This window comes from Typopeltis vanoorti, chromosome 12 (genome assembly GCF_054136105.1).
Source record: "Typopeltis vanoorti isolate ZY-2024b chromosome 12, IOZ_Tvanoo_1.0, whole genome shotgun sequence".
In the NCBI taxonomy this organism is placed as follows: Eukaryota; Metazoa; Arthropoda; class Arachnida; order Uropygi; family Thelyphonidae; genus Typopeltis; species Typopeltis vanoorti.
In genome coordinates this window covers 38,094,759-38,112,154 of record NC_143560.1, presented here as the reverse complement: position 1 = coordinate 38,112,154, position 17,396 = coordinate 38,094,759, and the positions used below count along the sequence as shown (strand labels likewise).

At 35.0% G+C, this 17,396-nt stretch overlaps 1 protein-coding gene across 1 annotated transcript in view; it reads right to left on the bottom strand.

Annotated features, from left to right (window-relative positions):
* Positions 1 to 17,396, bottom strand: part of LOC150100709 (transforming growth factor-beta receptor-associated protein 1-like) — a 407,043-nt gene that overhangs the window by 133,770 nt on the left and 255,877 nt on the right. The window lies entirely within an intron of this gene.

The following is a 17,396-nucleotide window of genomic DNA, read 5'->3' as shown; positions in this document are numbered from 1 at the left end:
TAATAAAGTGATAAGTGCAGTTGATGAAAGAAAGGCATATGTTGCAATTTTTTTGGATTTTACAAAGGAATTTAGCAGGGTACCATGGGTTTGGATGTCAGGTTAGTGAATTGGATTGGGGATTATCTGGCTGATAGGTATGAGAGAATTTTGTATAAGAGCAGTATCAAGGAGGCAGAAGGTTACAAGTGGGGTTCTACAGGGCTCAGTACTGAGACCTGTAGTGTTTAACCTTTATATCAATGACAATGTCAATGGATTGTGGGATACTGGAATATTCAGTTTTGTTTGCAGGTAGTGCAGATATGGGAGTCCTTCAAGAGGATTTGAATAAAATGGACAGATGGGCAAATTAATTGGGGTTTCAGTTTAATTCAATTAAATGTAACGTCTTGAAGTTTGGGGTATATCGATGGGAGGCTGTATACTCTGTTGGAGGATCTGTATTGGAGGAAGTGGAGGGAGGCAAGGGATCCTGGGGTGATGATGGATAAAAAACTGAAATTCATGGAACATATTGCAAAGGTAGTGAAGGCAACCTAGAGGATTACTGCAATACTGAAAAGGATGCTGACCAGAAGAAATAAAAGAGTTGTCATTCCATTATATAAAGCCACGATCAGATCACACCACTATTGTGCTCAAATTTGGCCCCCAGGATATGAAGGGGATAAATTAACCTTGGAAAGAGTGAAGAGGTGGATAACAAAGATGATATCAGAACTATACAATGTTAGTTATGAGGATAGACTGAGAGAGGTGATATGAATGAGACATTTAAACTGTTGAGAGACAGTTACAGGGCTGACACTGGGGAGTTCTTTCATTTGGTGGAATGGGGTGGGGGGGAGGAGCAAGAACAATGGGCCATCCTTGGAAGTTGCAAAAGGAAGTTATGAGCCAGAGGGTAAGGAGTAGTTTCTTTGCATGGAGGATGGTTGAACTGTGGAATGCATTTATGAGAGAGTGGTGAGAGCATGGACGTTGAATGAGTTCAAGGAGTGATATGATAGACTGTTTTCTAGGGTGGGCTTCCATGGAGGTCCTGAATAATAATAATAATAATAATAAAATGAGACAGGAGCTATGTTTGGTAGCATTGAAGATGACTAGATTATCCTAATTTCTGAAGGTCCTGATTGGATGTTTGTGCATTGTAAGATTTGCAATAAGTGCAAGAATGGTGTATACTATTATTGGCAAAATTAGGATCTTGTTACTGAGAGGTGATCATTTATGTATCAAATAAAAGAGAGCAGGTAATGGAACAGAGTCCTGAGACGTTTCTGCATCCACGGAGAAGGATAAAGAGACAGAGGAGAGTTATGCACAATGACATGCAGCAATTGACTATAGAAAAAAACTGAATATCCAACTGCAAAATGAGAGAAGATAGACAGGATAGCAATTTGCTGGTCAGGCTTTGATACCAGACCAGATCCAATCTTGGCTAGGAAATCTGGTATAAATCTAGAATGTCAAAATATATACTGATGCTCATTAAGGAACTGGTGGGCTTCCAGGTAATGAAGAGGTTGAATATTGATACCCTTATTTTACATAGGACTGAAGTGAGGGCAATGGGTTCATACTTTAATGGCAGACTTTTATCTCTCTTTTTTTTTTTCTTCTTTCTATTTTTGGAATATGCTATATATAAGCTTCCTTTCATGCTGCAGGATAAATGTGAACTAAATTTAAAAAAGTGTAACAAAGGATACAAAATGGATGTTATTTCCAGGACCTTTAAAACTGCAACTGGGAAGATATTATCAGGACAAAAGTCTTTCTTTTTTGGTATCTAGATTATGCAAGATTATTCTGATGTCTGTCTAACAAATGACCATATCCTTCATCAAAATGACTGAATTCATGCATAGGTGCTGCTGTAGCTGTGGCGCAACAAAACTGTTTATCATATCGTGATATCTCTTGGCAGTAACTGAGCAGGTCACAGGATTTGACTGGCAAATGTCCTCAAAGAAGAACTGTAGAATGAGAAATGAAGATGTAAACCCATACCACACAGTAACTTTGGGTGAATACAAAGGAATCTGTTGGATTGCATGTGGATTTTGCATAGCTCATACCCAGCAAATATAGGTGTTCACAGCTCCATTTAGATGAATGTGAACCTCGTTTCCCCACAGTATCATCCACGGCCATGTAGCATCCAACCCCACTTGAGCAAGGAATGTTAAAGTCATTTCACTCAACTGTCAAAGTCCAGCAGGCACAACTCCTGTGTCTTAGATGACCAATGTATTCAAGTTATCTTGAATGAGCAGAAATGCAGAATCTTTCATAGAATTTTTCACATAGTTGTGTAAGTTGTGCATGGGCCTTGATACAGCACGTGCACTGCAGGAACCAATGTTGTTATTCATGGCCTGATCCACAACGGCAGTAACAACTTCATTCATTTGTTGAAAAGTAACTGGTTTGAGACCTCTGCCAGGTCTAATTCCCAATGATCCCATTTCTTCAAAATAACTAATCATTCATTGCAGAGTACATGGAGACAGTGGACCTCATTGACAATGGTTCAGGTGAAGAAAATTGCAGAGTGCAGCAACAGCATTGCAATTGTTTAGGCAGTAAAGCTTCACAAACAAAGCATGTTGGGGCAAGGTTAGTGCAATCACTGTGAACAGTATTAACAACCAGAATGAACAGAAAAATCCCATGTCTTTTTTAAACCCTTCTGGTGTCTGATTAGCTGTGTGATATACATATTCCATGCATTTAGCATTTACAATGCCCTGGTGGTAAATTTTGGAATTACTTTTTTTTCTTCTCAGATATTGCTTCCGCATGATGCCCAATGTATTCCTGCAAAGTTTTACAGCATTTGGATAGCAGACAGCGCTCCACAAGGTCTTAAACAGAAATACTTTAATTCTAATTATCCTGTGTGTGTGGGGGGGGGGATACGCATAACTTTTAACTACTGTAGTAAAGATGTACAGATTGCTAAAAGATGGCAACATCTTCTGGTGTTGCCATCTAATAGCAACCTTCTCAAATTTTTTTTCCTTCTTTTTCATGTATCTGTATGCCACAAAAGGTTCACAGCAAACAACACTCTGAGTCAAGATGGCCACCTGCTGAAATCATACAGTCTCTAGTGCTGTGGAAACTGATCATATTTTGACTGGATCTGAATCCAATTATGATTGTTCAGATTCAGAGGAAAAAATTCTCATAAGATGCAATCAGCAGTGATTTAGATGAATGTGCTAAATGTTTTCTAACACTGAAAATATCAGTGAGGTTTCTCAACCAAAGAAAACAAGGACGGACTAAATCAACCTGAATAAAAGTATTTTTGAGGAACAAAAATTTGATTTTATTATTTATTTTATTACGTCTTCCATGGAGTCGACAGGCCTCATCATGAGAGGTTCATTCAACTGGCAACATATTTATCATATAGAATCTTGAAGTCCTTAACACTCCTTGCATTAATAATACATTCTGTTAATGCATTTCATTCACTGACCATTCTCCATGTAAAAAATCTACTCCTTACACCCTTCTTTACCACACTTTTGCATAACTATCAGGAATGACCTCTGGTTCTTCCCCCTCTCACCTTCTACTCTTTTTATAATCCCTTCTGGATTAATCTGATAAAATCCTCTCACTAACTTAAACGTCTATCATATCACCTCTCTTCCTCCTATCCACCAAACTCTGCAATTCACATCTCTTAAACCTCTCGTTCTCTCCATAGCCAGCATTCCAAACAACTGATATTGTCTTAGTCACTTGTCTCTGGACCCTCTCCAATGTCTCCACATCACATTGAAAACCAGGTGACCAGATCTGAGCACAGTAGTCCAAGTGTGGTCTGACCAGCCTTATACAGTGGCACAACCACTTCCTAATCCTTGCATGCTATGATAGAGTACTTTTTATCATAGCAGCACTATGATGTGCAACCTAAGCACCACTAGCAATATGCCCTCTAAACTTCAGCAATATGCCCTCTAAACTGTCAACCATCACTCCCAAATCTCTAATAACATCTACTTCCTGCAGTAAGGCACCATTGATATACAGTACACAGCTTTATATTTCTGCACTCCAAAATGCAATACCTTGCACTTATTGATATTAAAACTACAACCCCACTCTTTTGTCCAAGTAAAAAGTCTATTCAAATCTTCCTGAAGGAATTCAGCATCATCAGCAAATAACTAAAGATCCCCAGTCAGTCCATATGGTATATCATTTATAAATAAGTTAAACAGCTTGGATCCAAGAACAGAACCTTGGGGCACACCACTAGTTACCCTTTTTATTGAGACACTGCTCATCATACAGAGAGCCAATTTCTGATCCATCTAACCAATAAAGTGCTTGTTCTGTCTATTCCCATCCTCTGCAGCCTCTACACCAACTTTTCATGTGGTAATCTATCAAATGCTTTTGCAAAGTCTAAGAATATCACTGTATATGATTCTCCCTTATCTAACACACTCGTTACCTTATCATAAAATGCAAGTAAATTACTGAAACAGGACCTACCCTTTACAAATCCATGAGGACCATCATAAAGAATGTCATGTCCATCAACCCAATTCTGTTTTAAATTCTATTCCATACCATTCTCTCCAACACCTTGACCACAACTGCAGTTATACAGATTGGCCTATAGTTGGAGACTTCTGTCTTAAAACCGTGCTTGTGGAGTGATACTATTTTGCCTTCTTTCCACTCCTTAGGAACCCTACCTACTGCAAGACTTTCTTTAAATAACCAGGTCAAGGGCATAAACAACTGTGGTGCACATTCCTTAAGCATACATGGTGATATGTCATCCATTCCCACAGACTTATTCACATCTAACCCAACCAACACCTGATACACCTCTGTTTCTTTCACTTCCAATTCTCCTAATACTTGCCTCTCTTCTATATATATATATATATTGCACCAGATCATTTACAGCAGTATGATATACGCTGATAAAGTGCTCGTTCAATAATTCCACTATATCTTTTGCAGTTGTTAGTCTGCTGCCATGACTATCCACCAATGTTAGTCTGCCATAATTATTCTTCCTCTTGCTTGCCATATAGAGGAAAAATTCCCTTGAGTTAACCTTGGCCTGACCAGCCAATCTCCCCTCATACTGCACCATTTTTTCTTTCTTTACCATGCTTGTCACCTTTCTAGCCTGCACCTTATGCTCTTCATGTTGTAATAGATTTAACGGTATTGATATGAACACAGATGGATAAGAAAATAACTATTTATTAACTTAAAAGTTAATATTTCACTGGTATTACATCCAGCATCTTCAGAACACACAACACAAAGTTTGTTACAAATGCAAGACAACCACAATCCGGTGTAACAGTGGGGCTAGTATAAGTAATTGCAGCGTGCAACAAAAGACTAAAGTCCTAATAGGGCGCCATCTAGGTTAAAAAAAATAAAAATAGTTCAAAGTTTTGAAATAGTAGCCCAAATAATAGTCTTAGAAAATTTGAAAACATAAAATAAAATAAAAGTAATAAATATTAATTTGGTCTTAGGATAATTGTCTCCCAAATCTTTGGTAGATTTATACAGCCATACTTGTTAAGGTTTGGAGTACGTTTTAAGGCTTCTGTTGATTCCAGGAACAACCTCTCTGACTTGTAGAAGCTTCTGTGCATTACTTTTGTTTTTTTCCAATTGATCCAGTGTGCTGGGGTATCTAACGCACGGTCTGCCGGACCCGACTTGCCATAGGGAAAGTGTTGGATACATTTTTTTTGTGTTCACTTAGGTGGATGCCCACAGTTCTTCCTATCCTTTAGTCTTGTGTTGCACACTGCAATTACTTATACTAGGCCCCACTGTTACACTGGATTATGGTCGTCTTGCATTTGTAACAAACTGTGTTGTGTGCTCTGAAGATGCTGGATATAATACCAGCAAAATATTAGCTTTTAAGTTAATAAATAGTTATTTTCATATCCATCTGTGTTCATATCAATACTGTTAAATCTATTACAACATGTCTGACGAACACATAAGCCTATCCACGCATTTAAATATGCACTTCATGGATCTGATCACCAACTGTCTTGTACCTCCTCCGTTTTGAAGAAAGTAAATGTCATTCAGTGATAAAAAGTGTCAGTTAAGAGTCAATGAGAGTGATTATTTCAAGCCTTTAAAAAAAAAAAAATAAAAAAAATAAAAACTTGTGGGTATATTAACAATTTCCTGAACTTTGATTTTACTTTAAAATCCAAATTTTAGGAAATTGTATTTGTTTTCGGCTTTAATGATGGGAATAAGAAGGGTGAGGCACAGAAAAAATTACTGGGCCAACCACACACAGTACTGTAGGTGGCTGATCAGAGTTAGCAATTTTTGGTACAATTATGCATCTGGATTGATTTTAGCTACTTTTGAAGCTACAAATTCATTGAATCACTTTTTTTTTTTTTTTTTTTTTTTTTTTTTTTGTGGGAGTAAAAAAAATCTGCCTGTGTGTATGAAATATGTATTTTTATCTTACTGTTGAAAGGGTCAAAGATATATCTAAAATTTGGGCTATTTTCTATGAACTTTTTAAAAAGCTAACTCTGAAAATTACAAAATGACATATTAAGGACAGTTATCAGACAAATGAAAACAAGCCTCAAGTAAAGATGAAATATTGAGGATATATGAAAAAGAAACAGCAAAGCATCATATATTATAATTATTACACTAAACCTTAACATCTGTAGAAATCCCTAATGACTAGAAAATAGAAAGAATAATTTCCATAGGATTGTGTCATGTGTCTACTGCTCACAAAAAATTTTACTGTGGGCAGGCTAAAGACTTTTTCTTTATCCATCCTTTTTATTTATTTTTTTTCGATTCACTTCGGACCTCAAATAAGTCGGCAGCAATCAGCAGGCAACAAAATTCATCTACGACATGAAGACAATCGCATCCATGAACACAGTGAGATTGACACACACACACAACCAGCCTACTATTCGAAAAGCAGGTATGTTACCTACTCAGCCAATCAAGCTGTCGAAGTATAGCCTAATAACAATATTAAGTAATACTTACAAATTATTTATAAGAATTATACAAAGCAGAATGTTACTCATGAGTAACATTTAGGAGAACAAATGGGATTTAGAAGATGGTGACCTCAACAAATGCAGCCTAATCTATTACAATTATTGGAACTAATGCAGGGAAAAAATGAAGTCTTTATCACTATTTTATAGACTTTAAGCAAGCGCTCAATTCAATAAGTAGAAATAAACTACATGACATATTAAAGCAAAGAAGAGAAAAAAAATACTCCGTATCATACTCTAGTACTATAAAAAATACCACTACAATAATATAATATGCAGTAATTGTAGGGTTTTTTTTTGCTTGGTTATCAAGTAAATTGTAATAGACAAGAAATTATATTCTTGTTTTTAATACCATACCTAAGCATAAACAAAGTTTGTCTATGAAAAATCTTCATGACCAGGCTAACTTGTATATAGTCTACTAACTTCATATCACTAAGTACTTTAATATCTCATAATACAAAGCACACTTCCTTACAGACATGTTACTGTTATACATTATGGATACACAAACTGGTTTCGACTTTTATTGAGGTCTCCTAAGTGGGAGCTAGACCAAGAAATATGCTAAGGTTAAATAAATTCAGTAGTCATATATTTCCTATATACAAGAAGTCATCATCATGCGTATCAAGGATTTAGGCCTAGCATGGCCTGTTCCGGCCTTAGAAGTCATCGTTGAATCGTTTAAGAGGACGTCCTGGTACAAGAAGTGAAATGGAATATCATCATCATCAAATTTCTGATAGGTACCTTCAGGGGGAGGTATAAGATATTGTGTTAGCACTAAATGAAAATGTTACATCATTACTAACTTCCTATCAACTATTTTACTCCAAATTAATCTGTTATCTATCAGGACTTATTATCTGATATTTCAGTCTTTTAAGGCACTTCTTGAGCCTCCATAGCTCAGTCAGTATAGATGAAGCCCTTTGATTGGAAAGACCTGGGTTCGATTCCCATCCATGATGTGAGGAACCGTTATTTGACATCTTTGACTAAAGGTGAGTTAACCGGTCTCATATCGAGGTGGAGGGCTTTTTCTTCAGGTTTTTCATTTCTCAAAACAGGCAAACCGGTCCCATCAACACACATGGTTACAGACATACTGGGAGGCATAGAGCAAACCACTTTATCCTCAAGATGGTCATGGTTATGAACTCCTCAGCCAAAGAACCTCAATGGTTCATGAAAAGCTTAAGACAAGACACTTCTTACTTCATCAATCCACCTAGATCTGAGTCTTATTCTAGGCCTTTTACCAGCCATCCTGGCAGGTACAAGGTTAGAAGATTGTTTTGCTAAACTTTCCTCTCTCCTATTCTGTTTGAACAATCATACTACTTGAGATTAGCTCTGCTAACACATTCCTGAATTCTAACAATGTCAAGTTTCCTTCTTAATATCCTTATTTCAATATGATTCTGTTGCTGATGCCATCTATTCACTAACCTAATTTTTCTAAGAACTCTCTCTGTGGTCTCCAGTTTTTGCTCAAGTGTTTTTATTTCTAATCCAGATCTCAGATCCATAAGTTAAAATTAGTTTGAACACTGTCTTGTATACATCTAGTTTAGTGTTTTTTTTATTAATTTTTCTCTTATTTGGTATTAATTTATTCAGTTGTCTTTCTACCATACTAGCATTGCCAACTCTGCTGTCTATTTCCAAATTTAATTTGTCATCTTCAATAAAAATGATTATTAATAACTAAATAGCAGAAATGTTTTACTTGTTCTACAGGTTCTCCATTCAGGATGCAGTTGGTGTTTTCAATATTTCTACCTATTTTCATAGACTGTCCTTTTATTGCTGATTTCATACCAAATTTATTGTAGCAGTTATTCAATTTAGAAAATACTGCAGCGCTGATTTAATCAGGAGGTATAATGCTATCTACATGAAAAAAAAAAGCTGAGAAACATCTCCAAATTTTTTTTATTGGGTTTAATGACACTTTATTTCATAATATGATCCGAATAGATCATGAATAAAAGTGAAGATGGCGAGCACCCTTATCTTACACTTGATTTTATATTGAACAATCTTCCTGTATTTCTTTCTATTCTAACTGCTGACTTACAATTAAAATGCAGAATATGTACTGCTCAATATAATGCCCCATTTATACCATATAACTGTAGCATTTTGAAAAGCTTTTCTCTTGGCACCTTGTCATTATGCCTTTTTCAGATATACAAAACTTAAATACGGATCCTAGTTATATTCCCATGATTTCTCAACTATTTATCTTAAAGTGAAAATCTGATCCTAACAATCTCTCTCTCTCTCTCTCTCTATATATATATATATATCCTGAACATAGCTTGTTTTTCTCCAAACTTTCCTTCTGCAATTTTTCTTGCCATTTTTCTGACAACCTGCAACCAGTAAATCTGCATAAATCTCACTACGAACACTTAGTAGGTAAATTCTTTTGTAATTCTCACCTTCAGTTTTATTTAACTTTTTACAGATGGGTACTATAAGAGCTCTACTCCAATAATCCTGGAATTCTACTCTCTAACCAGGCAGGCCTTTTGAATTATGCAGTGCAGCCACTGTAAAATTTTTATACCTCAATATTTGAGCATTTATGGTCAAATATCATCTACTGCATTTCCATATTTCTGTTTATTTGACAGCTTTTTCTACTTCAAGTATCGATATGTACTCCTGAGAGATTGCATCCCTCTTGAATGCTTTGTACCACCATGCTGTCAATGCTTGTTTCATTTAGCAATCATTCAAAGTAATTACTCCAGACATCTAGAATATCTTTACCTTCAGTTTTCATGTCACCTTTCTCATTTATGATTCCTTTTAAAGTACTCTTTCCTCCATTTCTAATCTTTCTTAAGAGCTTCTAGAATATTCTGTCACCTCTTGATGTTTATTTTCCAAGTACTTACCAAAGTCTTCCCATGAGTTTGTTTAGCTAGTTTTACCAGGTGCTCTGACTTGACAGAAACGCAATATACTTTCTTTGTTTCCTTTACTTCTTCTTTAACTTCTTGTGTCCACCATGGTGTTCCCATATTTCTATCCTTGCAGACAACCTTACCACATTCCTCCATGACTGAATCAATATTTTTTAAGAATCTGTCATTGAATCTCCAAGGTTTAGTTCCTATTTTCCAGCTTTTTTAAATTTTTTTCTCTGAAAGCTGCTCAAGTTTGATTCTTTTTTTTATAACTTTCGTATACATAATTTTATTTTCAATATGATATTCGATTTTATCCTGCTCAAACCTAAATGGTGATCAATTCTAACCTCTGTATTTTTGTGTTCTGAATAAACATGAAGATATTGCTATCAACAGCAACATAGTCGATGAGACTTTCTTATTTTTTTTTTTAGGTCTTTTCACTACGTGTGCATGCCTTTATGTTGGAACATGGTGTTAGTAATAACTAGTTTGTGTTCTGAACAGAAATCCAGCAGAAGCTTACCATTACAATTAGCCTTATGCTTTCCTCCAAATTTTCAAAAAATATTTTTATATGCCTGGTGGGATTCATTTCCTATCAAACTACTAATAAGGACCAACTTTGTGTCAACTGCTTTCTTTAATACTTGAAAAATTCCTCCAAGAAGAGTGGACGGAATACAATGCCGACAGTGTAGTGAATATAGACACATTGAATTAATTTAAAGGATTAAAGGACAGTCTAGTAAGCCTTGTGTGTAACAGTGAGTCTTCTGACTCCATGGGAGTTGGTGTTAATAATAAAAGATGTTATAATTGTTTTTCAAAAAACCTCACCTGTTTTTGTCTTTGTCGCAGCAATACTATTATGTGGATCTGCTAATTATTCAGTTCTTTTGATATTCCATTTCTTTTCCATTGGTGCTTGCTACTGTTGATGGCAAAATGAACTCTGCTAATGTTGAGTTGGAATTTGTTCCAGTTGCTGACTTTTTTTTTGCTGTTTACCCTGGTTCCATGATGAAAACAACTGAGGGCTTGTTTAACTGAGCAACACCCCAGTGGCATAAAATTCAATCAAATTGTATGACAATCAGGTTCTACTGATTTAACTCAATAAGAGTACAATTTGGTCTGTTAAATCCCAGGTAGATATTAGTAAGTATCCCGGTAGATACTTACTAATAGTGTATACCACAAGGAGGTGAAGATTGGATATTAAGTCAGAAGTCCTGGTAAGTTTTCCACATTCCTTAAAAGGCTATGTGAAAGTCTCCTCCCAGTTATCCAGCTTTGATCTTTAAGCACTCCCTTAAGTAAGATACTCCATATCAGAGAGAGCTGTAGAAGATTTTTTCAATCAGTTATCAGTAAATTATAATATACAAGAAACGGAAGTGTACTTTGTATTATGGGATATTAATGAAACAAATGTAAAGTCAATAGCCTTTATATAAAACGCAGTTTACTCATTAAGATACTTCACTTGAAAAATTTCTTTGCATATACTCTGATATAGGATTAATTTTAAAACAATATAATTTCTTGTCTGTTCTAAAATTACTTGATAATCAAGCAAAAATAAAGCTTCTTCCTTCAACTATTTCTGATCCAGAGTATTTTAAGAATATGGTGATATACCATTTTACTACTTGTATATGGGAAAAAATGACTTGTGCATTGATTTAATCTCAGTATGTTTCAGTTTCTAGTCTCAGGAGACTTTAATAAAGATTGCAACCAGTTTGGGTAGCTACCCTTCTCATAATGTATAGGAAGAACAAACATACACATATGTCCAAAAGGAAGTGTGCTTGCTTTGCTTTATGGGATACTAAAGCAAATGACATGAGATCAACAGCCTCTACATGCAAGTTAACCTAACTGTGAAGATACTTTACGTGCAAACTTTTTTGCTCATGCTTGGGTACAGGATTAAAAGAATATAAGTTCTAGTCTATTATAATTTAATTTGGAGCACTTGAATCTTATGAAATACCAGTTGAGAGAGAGGAGTCATGAAGGGATGTCCTATTATATGTTTAACCTGAATCTTGAAAAAGTAGAATATCTATAAATGAAGAAAAGTTACATTATATAAAACATAAAGATATATAGTATTATTAAAGATCTCCATGGAGTCAAGGACTCACCGAGGTAGGCTACACTCATTCATACAAGTATCTTACCTTTTCCCAAGTTCATTCATACTACTTGCACTCCACTTCAAAAAGTAAGCCATTCCAATCTCACAGCACTTTATTCATCCCTTTCTTGACAACATTCATTATCAAATTCTAAGAATACCCTCTTATCCATTTTTTGCCTTCTATAAAATAAAAAATATTCCATTTATCAGTATCATCCTTTCAGAAGTTTGTAGGTCTTTCATATTACTCCTCTTTCTCTTGTTTGCTAGCATCTGTAGGCCACACATTTTTTCTTATTTCTTCTCTTCTTCTTCTTCTTGTCTTCCATCTAACACAGGTTGAGTCTTCCCTTGAGCAGGATCTTCCTGTCTTCTCTATTCCTTGCTGTTCGAAAAAGTTCCTGATATGCTCTGCATCCTGAAATGTTCTTTATTAATTTCAACCAGGTAATTCTTGGTCTTCCGGGTCTTCTTTTTTCAGTCGGAAAAGTGCTAATTAGGAAGCCTGTCTTCATCCATGCATACAGTGTGGCCAAACCATTTCAGTTGTTGTTTTCTAATTTTTTTCTATTATTGTCTTTTTATACAATAATTCTTGTGTGACTGTGCTGTTTATTTTCTTTTCTATCCAAATTGTTCTATTTATTTTTCTTAAGCATTTCATTTCAAATGCCAGCAGTTTTTTCTCCTCTCTTTTCTTAACTGTCCATGCTTCTGCTCCATAGATGACTGTTGATATAATTATTGATTCATATAATTTGATTTTGGCTTGCTTAGATATCTTGTTTGTTTTTCAGATTTTCTGTAATATTCCCACGGTGGTCCATTCTATTGCTATTCTGTGTTTGAATGTTTCGAGTTCATTTATTGTTTCTGTTAGTGTTGATTCAAGATACATGAAGTTGTCTACTTGTTCAATTTGTTCTCCGTTTAGGGTGGCTGAGACGGTAGTTCTGTTCCTCCCTATTTTCATCACTTTTGTCTTTTGTATATTTGTCATGTCATATGTTTTACAGGCTTCAGTTAGCTTGTTTATCAACCTCTGTAGTTCATTTGGGGTTCTTGCAATAAGGACGAGATCATCCGCATATTTGATATTATTTATGTTTAAACCATTGACATTGATTCCAGGCTCATTGTCTATTGTCTTCTTTACAACTTCGTCTAGATATATGGTGAATAGGCATGGGGGTAATGGGTATCCTTGCATTACTCCTTTTTGGATCTCTATGGGTTCTGTTGTGAGTGTGTCCTTTTTAATTATTGCATTTATCTTAGAGTAATATTTTATCAGAAACTGTATTATATATTTATCTATTGCTTTTTCCAGTTAACTTTAAGAAGGATTTCTCTATTGATACTATCGAAAGCTTGTTTCAAGTCCACAAAAAAACAATATAGTTCTTTATGGTCTTCCCAGATGAGCTCTGCCAGTTGGTGCAATGTGAAAATCTGATCTATTGTTGAATAGTTTCCTCAGCAACCAGCTTGTTCTATGCCTATCAGTTCTTCATAGGTGTTTTTTTAAATCTATTTTGTATAATTCTTACGAATATTTTATAGGTGTGGGAGAGTAAATCGATTGCTCTGTAATTTCTGCAGTCTCTTTTGTCTCCTTTCTTGTATATTGGGATGATCTTTCCAGAAAGATCTTCAAGGAATTTTAACAAAACCAAAAAATAGCAGCAACAGGTAGAAACAGAAAAGAATTTAACTTGGAAGTGGAAGAAAATGAATCAGAACAAGTTAAAAAAAATTAATCACTTAAGAATTACAGACAAATTACAAAGAAACTCTTGTTTATAAGGTTAGTATTTGGGTTGTTACGCAAAATCGAGAAACAAAGATCAACAGACTACGGAAAGAACTATGGAAACAAGTCTTTGAGGAAACAAAAAACAGTATACAGTTGATCCTCAAAGAACTTGGGTTTGAACTGCGCAGGTCCGCTTATATTTTTTTTTTAATAAATATCTTCTTCTTCTCTTCCGTCTAAGACGGGTTGAGTCTTCTCTTGAGCAGGATCTTCCAGTCTTCTCTATTAATAAATATATTGGAAAATTTTTTGAAGATTTGTGACAATTTGAAAAAACTCGGAAATAAACTGGATATCTTAGAAATATTGAAAAAAATTAAGAAAAAGTTAGGTGTGTCATGAATGCATAAAATATATGTAGATAGTAAATGATAATCTATTTTATCATTTACTACCATAAAATATACACAAATCTATTATAAAAAGTTAAACTTTATCAAAACTTACACACAAATATTTACAGACTGCACACAGTGCCATTTGCACTGCATAAAATTAACTGTTGTTCATAAGTTAATTACTGTAATTAGTATAAATAAACATTTTATAATGATTCATTCATTAGTGTATAGGCTAGGTTACCACAAAGCAATCAAATTGATTGCACTAGGCTACCATAAAGTCTAAAATGAATCCTACCATGAATTGTTACACCTGTAAATAAATATGAATAATTTCTTTTTTACATTATCTTTTCATTTTTGGTGTCTAGTGTTAGCAATATGTAAAACATGTACATCGTTTTGTATCATATAAGACAATATTGATGTAGGTACTGAGAAACATAAGACTCATCTTGTAAACAGATGAGAAACTTATGGTATTGATAAATACAGTACAGTATTGTAAATCGGTACACAATAAATAACGGAAAAAACTTACGTAGAAAGATTATTTATTAGTATAATTTTCGCCTGTGTGTCACAGGCATCTTCAGTACATTAAGCTCAAAATTGAACACTAACTGACAATTCCAAAAAGCGCCACCTAAGTAGCTGGTGTAAGTTATAACTAAAAAGGTCAATAACTTTCCTAAAAAAAAAAAAAAAAAAAAAAAAAAAAAAAAATTAATACAATAAAAAATTAGGAAAGATTAGCTGATTTGTAAAGTACCATCTCCCATAAAGGGGATAGACGTAAGCCGTCGGATCTGTTTAAGTTAGGAGAATGAAGTAGAGTTTCACATGTTTCTTTATAAAGGCGTTCCATGAGAAACTGACTTTTGTAAAGAACTCTTGTCTTTCTCCAATGAACTCTGTGTCTAGTGAAGATGGCATGTTCAGAAAGTCCAGACATATCGGTACACCATTTATTGTGTACTGATATGTCTACTCACGGTTTACCTCTTTTAAAACTTAGTATTGTAAATGTATTTTCAATTCCTTATGCTTTTCCTTAATAACATTTTTTCTGTAGCTTACTTTATTAAGAATATAAAATATAATACATATAACATAGAAAAGATGTGTTAATCGTTAACGAATGTTTATGTTATCGGTGAGGATTCCAATCAACGGTAGGTAGTAGTTAAGTTTTTGGGGATTCAAAAAGTATTCGCGGGTGTCAGCATCCCAAACCACTGTGTTGTTCAAGGATCAACTGTAAACTCAAATGACAATCAATGAGAAAACAGAATGTAATTATACTACCATATTCCAATAATAGATATAATGGAATATGATATTATAATACCATATTCCATTTTCCAATAAAAATTAAAGAAAAATAGTTACAATGGCATGGACATGAGTACATAATGCCTAATGAAAGATTACCCAAATTCTTAAAATCAGAAGAATAGAAAGAAATATATCACCAATTACATATTTGGTTTAATCCTTTATCCAAGTGTAAGCAAACAAAGTTTGTGCCTGAAATATTTTCAGGACTGGGGAAACTCGTAGTAAAGGTGGTATAAGTTCTGATCACCTGCCTTAGTATCCTATAATGCAAAGCACACATTCTTATGGGTATGTAAAATGGGTAGTGAACCTTTCCCCAATATGCATTATGGAAAGGATCACTACCTAGACAGGTTTCAACCTTTATTGAGGTCTTGTCAGTAGGAGCTAGACCCAGAGATGGTGATACTAAGGGAGTAATGCAAAAGTCATATCACCACCTCTGGGTCTAGCTCCCACTGATGAGACCTCAATAAAGGTCGAAACCAGTATGGGTAGTGATCCTTTCCATAATACATAACATTTTACATACCCATAAGAATATGTGCTTTGCATTATGGGATACTAAGGCAAGTGATCAGAACTTATACCACCTTTACTACGAGTTGCCTCAGTCCTGAAAATATTTCTGGCGCAAACTTTGTTTGCTTACACTTGGATAAAGGATTAAACCAAATATGTAATTGGTAGCATAGCCAAGTGAAAAAACTTCCATCAAATATATCACCAGGAGGACCACAAAGCAGATGGATAAAAAATGGATAAATTAAAGATGCCAAAAAATTATATTTTTGGTTTAATGCTTTATCCAAGTGTAAGCAAACAAAGTTTGTGCATGAAGTAATTTCACAACTGGGTGACTCATGTATAGAGGCTAATGATTTCACATCACCTGCATTAGTATCCCATAAAGTAGAGCACATATCCTTATAGACATGGGAAGGATCACTACCCAGACTGGTTTCACTATGTAAGTGAAGGGAAGTCTCCAAAAACTCAGGCGATTCTCCATATCACTCTAAACTCAGCAAGTGAGAGCAACCCAAAGGATCAGTTTACTCAATGGTGGTTCACTCAGTGACAGGCACAACCTGCCATGGAAAGGAATCCTCAGCAGTGGCTCTGCCCAATGACAGGCTCAATCCCACCACTAAGCAGAGCCACTCACATCTGAGTGTGGCAACCAATTCTGCACAAAAGCACGAGCAGGAGCCAAACCCAGAAGTGATACCAAGATCGAAGTAACACAGAAGTCATATTTATTATTATTACTCAATACAATACAATTTCCATATACAAGTAGCCAAAAGGTGTCACACCTTATTACTACAATATTCTGGATTAGAGAGAGATGTTGAAAGTTTATCCACTTGGTTATACTATGAATTAAAGATGCCATAAAATTATATTCTTGGTTTAATCCTTTATCCAAGTGTAAGCAAACAAAGTATGCACATAAAGTAATTTCATGACTGGGCAACTCGTATATAGAGGCTAATGACTTCACGTCACTTGCCTTAATATCTTATAACGTAGAGCACCTTTATGCTACTTGTATATGGAAACATGACTTCTGCATTACTTCAGCCTTGATATCACTTCTGGGTTTGGCTCCCACTGATGAGACCTCGACCTCTAGGTCGAAACCAGTCTGGGTAGTGACCCTTCCCATAATGCAAAGCATTATCCATGTCTGTAAGGATATGTGCTCTGCATTATGGG